Here is an 8,232-nt window from a genome sequence, read left to right as displayed (position 1 = left end):
CTCCAGGTCGGGGCACGTCTCTGCCCTTTGTGCTTCTAAAACCGCCAGCTGCTCCCAGTTCGCGGGCGCGCGACTCCACCGCTTGGGGTTCTGTCCCGGGGACTGCAGTTCACGTGCGCGCGACTCCGCCGCTCGGGGTTTCCACCCCGGGGGTTGCAATTCACCAGCGCGACCCCGGCGCACCAGGTTTCTGTCTCGGAGGCTGCAGTTCACGTGCGCGTGACCGTCGCTCCGGTTTCTTTCGGGGGGGGTGCGGTTCGCGTGCGTGTGACCCCGCCGGTCTGGTTTTCCACCCTGGGGGCTGCCCTAAAGTTCTTTCCCGACGCCACCGGTCTGCGAGTCTGTGCCCCGTCCGCAGCGCGCGAGGCTGTCACTCACTGCGGTGTAGGATCCCCACGGCCAGGCACCCTCCTGCCGCCGTTTATCCTCCGATATCTGCCCGCAGGATCATGGCTCTCGGCTTCGTACCTCAAAACCAACTGCCTGCGATATTTTGTTTGTAGAGATCCAGATCTTCTTACATCTCAGGCTGGTTTCGTGGGTGCTCAGAGTGGTCTGGTAGTTATCCAGCTCAATTCCGGGGACCAGTTGAAATAGGGTCCCCTACTCCTCCGCCATCTTTCCCCTCCCTGTCTTTTTTTTTTTTTTTTTTAGTACTCTCTACACCCAATGGGCTCAAACTCATGACTCCAAGATCAAGAGTCACATGCTCTTCCAACTGAGCCAGCCAGGCACCCCACCATAGTGTTTTAATTACTGCCACTTTATAATATAACTTGAAATCTGGAATTGTGATACCTCCAGTTTTGTTTTTATTTTTCAAGATTGCTTTGGCTAGGTCTTTTGTGGTTCTGTACAAATTTTAGGATTATTTGTTCTAGTTCAGAGAAAAATGCTATTGGGACTTTGATACAAAATGCATTAAATCTGTAGGTTCCTTTTGGTAGACATTTTAACAATGTTTCTACTTCCAATCCAAGAGCATGGAATGTCTTTCCATTTCTTTGTGTTGTCGTCAGTTTCTTTCATCTGTGTTTTATAGTTTTCAGAGTACAGGTCTTTCACTTCTTTGGTTAAGTTTATTCCTATTTAAATGTTTTTGGTGCAATTGTAAATGGGTTTTTTTTCTTTTTAATTTCACTTTCTGCTGTTTCATTATTAGTGTATAGGAATGCAACAGATCTCTGTACATTGATTTTATGTCCTGTGACTTTACTCAATTCATTTATCATAGTTTTTTGTTGGAGTCTGAAGGGTTTTCTATACACAGTATCATGTTATTTGCAAATAGTGAAGTTTTACTTCTTTCTTACCAATTTGGATGCCTTTTATTTCTTTTTCTTGTCTGATTGCTGTGGCTAGATCTTCCAGTACTCTGTTGAATAAGTGGTGAGTGGACATCGTGTTTTGTTCCTGACCTTAGGGGAAAAGCTGTCAGTTTTTCCCCATTGAGGGTGATGTTAGCTGTGGGTTTTTCATATAAGGGCTTTATAATGTTGAGGTATGACTCTACACCTATTTTGTTGAGGGATTTTATCATGAATGGATATTGTACTTTGTCAAATGCTTTTTCTGCATCTATCAAAATGATCATATGGTTTTTAATCTTTCTCTTATTGATGTGGTGTATCACGTTGATTGTTTGGGGAATATTGAACTCCCCTTGCATCCTGGGAATAAATCCGACTTGATAATGTGTATGATTTTTTACATGTATTTTTGGATTCAGTTTGCTAATTTTTTGTTGAGGATTTTTGCATCTATATTCATGAGAGATATTGGCCTATAGTTCTTTTTTGTGGTGTATCTGGTTTTGGTATCAGGATGATACTGGCCTCATAGAATGAATTTTAAAGTTTTCCTTCCTCTTGTATTTTTTTGGAATAGTTTGAAAAAAAAAATGGGTATTAACTCTAAATGTTTAGTAGAATTTGCCTGTGAAGCCATCCGCTCCTGGACTTTGTTTTTTGGGGGGAATTTTTTGATTACTGATTCAATTTCATTGCTGGTACTTGGTCTGTTCAAGTTTTCTACTTCTTCCTGCTTTAGTTTTGGCAGGTTATATATATATTTAAGAATTTATCCCTTCTAAGTTGTCCAGTTTGTTGGTATATAGGTTTTTCATAGTATTCTGTTACAATTATTTGTATTTCTGTGGTGTTAGTGGTTATTTCTCATCTTTCATTAGTAATTTTGTTTATTTGGGTCCTCTTTGTTTTTCATGAGTCTTGCTAGAGGTTTATCAATTTTGATCTTTTCAAAGAATCAGCTCCTGGTTTCATCAATCTGTTCTGTTTTTTTAGTTTCTATATCATTTATTTCTGCTCTGATATTATTTCCTTCCTTTTGCTGGGTTTGGGTTTTGTTTCTTCTTCTAGCTCCTTCAGATGTAAGGCTAGGTTGTTTGAGATTTCTCTTCCTTTTGAGGTAGGCCTATATTTCTATAAACTTCCCTCTTAGAACCACTTTTGCTGCATCCCAAAGATTTTGGACTGTTGTGTTTTCATTTTCATGTAATTTTTTATTTCTTCTTTGATCACTTGGTTGACCCATTCATTGGTTAATAGGATGTTATTCAACCTCCATGTGTTTGTGCTCTTTCCAAATTTTTTCTTCTGGTTAATTCTAGTTTCATACCATTGTGGTCAGAAAAGATGCATGGTATGACTTTGATCTTTTTGAGTTTGCTAAGACCTGTTTTGTGGCCTAATATGTGATCTATTTTAGAGAATGTTCCATGTGCACTTGAAAAGAATGTACTCTGCTGTTTTAGGATGGAATGTTCTGAATACGTCTGTTAAATACATCTAGTCCAGTGTGTCATTCAAAGCCTTGTTGATTTTCTACTCGGATGATCTGTTCATTGATGTAAATGGGGTGTTAAAAGTCCCCTACTATTATTTTATTATTATTATTTCTTTTATGTTTGTTTTTAATTGTTTTATGTATTTGGATGCTCCAATGTTGGGTGCATAAGTATTTACAGTTGTTATATCCTCTTGTTGGATTGTCCTCTCTCTCATTATATAGTGTCCTTCTTTGTATCCTTTTTTTTTTTTTAAGATTTTATTTATTTATTTGACAGCGAGAGAGGGAACAGAAGCAGGAGGAGCGGGAGAGGGAGAAGCAGGCTTCCCGCTGAGCAGGGAGCCCGATGCAGGGCTTGATCCAGGACCCTGGGATCATGACCTGAGCTGAAGGCAAACCCTTAGTGACTGAGCCATCCAGGCGCCCCCCACCCCTTGTCTCTTGTTACAGTCTTTGTTTAATGTCTGTTTTGTCCAATGTAAGTATTGCTACCCCAGCTTTCTTTTTGGTATCCGTGTGTATGATAAATGTTTCTCCATTCCCTCACTTTCAATCTACAGGTGTCTTTAGATCTGAAATAAGTGTCTTGTAGGCAGCATATAGATGGGTCTTATTTTTTTTTTAATCCACTCTGTCACCCTATGTCTGATTGGAGCATTTAGTCCATTTACATTCAAAATAATTATTGATAGATATGTATTTATTGCTGTTACCTGTTTTGTGATTGTTTCTACAGATTTTTCTCTAATCCTTGCTTTCTTTCATGCTTTGTTGGCTTTCTTTAGTGGTATACTTGGATTCCATTCTCTTTATTCTTTGCATATCTATTACTTTTTTTTTTTTTAAGATTTTATTTATTTGACAGAGAGAGACACAGCAAGAGAGGGAATACAAGCAGGGAGAGTGGGAGAGGGAGAAGCAGGCTTCCCAATGAGCAGGGAGCCTGATGCAGGGCTTGATCCCAGGACCCTGGGAATCATGAACTGAGCCGAAGGCAGACGCTTAACGACTGAGCCACCCAGGCACCCCTCTATTACTGGTTTTTGATTTGTGGTTACCATTGGGTTTGTGTATAAGATCTTCTGCATATAGCAGTCTATGTGAAGTTGATGGTTGCTAAGTTTAAACCCATTCTTTACTCCTCTCCCCCCCACCCCACATTTTAGGCATATGGTGTCATATTTTACATCCTTTTATTTTATGGATCCCTTGACTGATTTTCTTTTATAGAAATATTTATTTTTACTGTTTCTGTGTTTTTTACTTTTCATACTCTATAGTCTTCCTTTGCACTCAAAAACTCCCCTTTACTGGTGTAGTGGTCATGAACTGCTTTAGTTTTTGCTTGTCTGAGAAACTCTTTATCTCTGTTTCTATTCTGAATGATAATCTTGCTGGGTAGAGTATTCTTGGCTGCAGATTTTTTCCCTTTCAGCACTTTGAATGTATCATGCAACCCCCCTCTGGCCTGCAAAGTTGCTGCTGAAAAATCAGCTGATAGTCTTATCAGGGTTCCCTTGTATGTAACTCTCTTCTCTTAGTGCTTTAAAAAAATTTTTTTTTCTTTATCACTACTTTTTGCCATTTTAAATACTATGTGTTTTGGTGTGGACCTCCTTGGGTTGAATTTTTGGGGAAATACCTTGCCTTCGGGATCTGGATATTTGTTTCCTTCCCCAGATTTTGGAAGTTTTCAGCTATTATTTCTTCAAATAAAGTTTCTGCCCCATTATCTCCCTCTTCTTCTGAGAACACTATAATGCAGTTATTGCATTTGTTGGAGTCACTAAGACTATTCTCAATTTGCATTATTTTCTTTCCTCTCCTTTGCTCTGCTTGGTTATTTTCCATTACTCTCTCTTCCAGGTCACTAATTCATTCCTCTGCTTCATCTGGCCTCCTATTTATTCCATCAAGTGTATTTTTAATGTCATTTACTGTGTTCTTGATCTCTGATAGGTTCTTCTTTATCTCTGTGTTAAGGGTCTCACTGATTTCCTCCACTCTTTTCTCCATTCCCCTGAGTGTTTTTATGATCATTAAGTTCTCTATCAGGCATATTATATCTCTTTTGCTTTGGTCTCTTGCTGTGGTTTTGTTCTGTTCTTCCATTTGGGAGATGTTTCTTGGTCTCCCCATTTTGTCTGACTTTGTATGTGTTAGAAAAGTCAGCTACTTCTCTTGCTCTTAATGATAATAGCCTTATGAAGGAGAGGTCTTGTAGTGCCGTGCAGTGTAGTGTCCTATTCCCCAGGGCCTGGCACTTGAGGGAGTGTCACCTATGTGTGTTGCATGTGCTCTGCTGTTGAGTCTTGGCCTCTTTTTCCTTCTTCCAGTTGTCTGCAGAGGCTGTCTTTGCCTATTGTGGGCAGTGTTTGGTCACCAGCAGGGGTGGGGCACATTTTAACATTTAACATTTTAATGTGGTGAGATCATCTTGTAAAATGAGACCTGTTCCCACCACTATGAGAACTGAGGTTCCACAAGACACGCAGGTCTGGAGATGTAGTATTGGCAGTTTGTGCAGGGCTTCTGGAGGACCTACAGTGCAGGAACTCAGGCAAGCTAGACTAGGAAGGGCAGATCTGCTGAAGCAGGGGTGGTGGGGCTTGGTGTAAGCAAATTAGCTAATGAGTGGCAGCACTGTACTGGTTCCTGCAGGTGCCCATTGTTTATATGGGGGTGGGGGAGGTTGGGGGGGGGTGTAGGAGGCAAATGACACCTGCTAGCTCCTCTGTCCCTGGAGGAGTTTCCCTGTGATCTGTTTGTCCAGCCATGCTCTGAGATGAGCAAATCACTCTCCCTTCTGTCTGCCCCCAGCATGTTTCAAACTACTGGTTCTATATTGTATCTGCATGAGCTGTTTGTTGAGCTAAGGGCAGGGACTCAGCTTCCTGATACCCTCAAGGCTCTCCCAGAGTTGAGCCCAAAGATTTTAAAATTCCAGGCTTTAAGTCACTGGTTTTAAGAACTCCTGAAATTTGGCCCCTCTCACTTTTTTTTCTCTTTTAATGTTATGTTAGTCACCATACAGTACACATTAGTTGATGTAGTGTTCCATGATTCATTGTTTGTGTATAACACCCAGTGCTCCATGTAATACGTGCCCTCCTTAATAGCCATCACCTGGCTAACCCATCCCCCAACCCTCCTCCCCTCTGAAACCCTCAGTTTGTTTCCCAGAGTCCATAGTCTCTAATGATTTGTCTCCCCCTCTTATTCCCGCCCCCTTCATTTTTCCTTCTTCTCCTAATGTGCTCCATGCTATTCCTTATGTTCCACATATCAGTGAAACCATATAATTGTCTTTCTCTGCTTGACTTATTTCCCTTAGCATAATCCCCTCCAGTTCCTTCTATGTCAATGCAAATGGTGGGTATTCATCCTTTCTGATGGCTGAGTAATATTCCATTGTATATATGCACCTCATCATCTTTATCCATTCGTCTGTTGAAGGACATCTTGGTAGGAATGGCAAAAATTAACAAAGCAGGAAAAAAATGTTGGAGAGCATGTGGAGAAGGGGCTTACACTGTTGGTGGGAATGCAAGTTGGTACAGCCCCTTTGGAAAGCAGTGTGGAGGTTCCTCAAAAAGTTAAAAATAGAGCTACCCTATGACCCAGGAATTGCACTACTGGCTATTTACCCCAAAGATACAGATGTAGTGAAAAGAAGGGGCATATGTACCCCAGTGTTCATAGCAGCAATGTCCACAATAGCCAAACTGTGAAAGGCCCCTCTTACTTTCAAAGGCAGATATTATGGAGATTCATCCTCCCCATTCGTGGGCTCCCCAGTGTGAAAGTCTGTTTTCTGCCCTTCTCTGTGTCACTAGCTCCCTCCCCACAGTGGATGGCCATTGTTTGTTTCATTCCCCGACTGCATTGTTGCCCTTCCTACCTCCTTTGATGCGGCCCCTTCCTAGCCTTTAGTTGTGGAGTTTGTTCTGCCAGTCTTTGGGCCATTTTCTGAGTTATTCACACTGATAATGAATGCTATCTAGTTGTTGTATTAGGTGGTTGTATCCATGGGACAAGGTGAGCTTAGGGTCCTCCTATTCAGCCATCTTCTTGGCTGACGCTCAGCAGTTTTTTTTTCTTTCAGCACTTGAATATATCATCCCACTCTCTCCTGGCCTGTAACGTTTCTGCTGAGAAATCTGACAACAGTATGGGGTTCTCTTTTAAGTTACAAGCTTCTCCGCTCTTGCTGCTTTTAAGATTCTTTGATTTTTGGTAGTTTTATTGTGTCTTGGAGAAGGTTTCTGAGATTGTTTGGTAACCTATGAACTTCATGAATATGGATATCCAAATTTCTCCTCAGGTTTGGGAAGTTTTTAGCCTTTTTTGTGTGTGTTAGCCTTATTCTTTAAAAAAGTAAGCTTTCTTCTCCCTTCTCCCTCTCTCCTTCTGCAAGTCCAATAGTTTGCAAATTATTTCTTTTGATGGTATCCTATAGATCACATAGGCTTTCATCACTCTTTTTCATTCTTTTTTTCTTTATTCTCCCATCACTGGATAATTTCAAAATTCCCATCTTCTTAGATTTTTTTTTTCCCCCACTTGATCCTTTGATGTTGGTGCTATTGTATTTTTCATTTCATTCATTTTATTCTTCTATTCCAGAGTATGCTTTGTCCTTTTTAGGATATCTTTGTTAAACTGCTCATTTTGTTCATGTGTGTATTCTTGTACCTCACTTGTACCTTTAAGCTTCCTTAAAACAGGTATTTTGAATTCCTTATCAGGTAAACAGATCACCATGTCTTTGGGTTCGGTTACTAGATTATCATCATTTTTTGGTGGTGTCATGTTTCCTTGATTTCTCATGTTCCTTAGAGTTTTGCATTGTCTTTGTATTTGAAGTAGCAGTCACCTCCTATCTTTACTATTTTCAGGAAATACCTTTGGGTGTGTGCCTGGGTGGCTTAGTCAGTTAAGCATCAGACTCTTGATTTCAGCTCAGGTCATGATCTTAGAGTCCTGGGATTGTGCCCCATGTGGGCTCCGTGTTTAGTGGGGAGTCTGCTTAAGAATTCTCTCGCTCCCTTCCTCTCCCCTCCCCCCGACTCACGTGTGCGCTCTAAAAATGAATACATGAAAATCTTAAAAAAAAAAAATACCTTCAGTTAGCTCTGGTAGAGAATCTGTGACTTTCTATGGATATGCCTGCTCCATGCTTCTTGCTACCTCTTGTGGCAGAATTCTTAAGCTTGTATGCCTTCTCAATTTTTCAACGGACAAGGTTCAGTGCTGACAGTCTTCCTTTTGCTTTCCCAAGGGTAGGGCTAAAGCTCAAGTTTGTGGCCTCTCTAGCCCATGAATTTGGGCTGGCTTTTTGCACATGCTCACTACCCTCTGCCAAAATATGCTCTCAACCCTGTTGGGAGTGCACACAGAGAGCCAGCCATGGGGGGGGGGGGT

This window comes from Leptonychotes weddellii, chromosome 12, assembly GCF_054177405.1.
Source record: "Leptonychotes weddellii isolate Sample4059 chromosome 12, ASM5417740v2, whole genome shotgun sequence".
Lineage (NCBI taxonomy): Eukaryota > Metazoa > Chordata > Mammalia > Carnivora > Phocidae > Leptonychotes > Leptonychotes weddellii.
Note: the sequence above shows the minus strand (reverse complement) of the source record.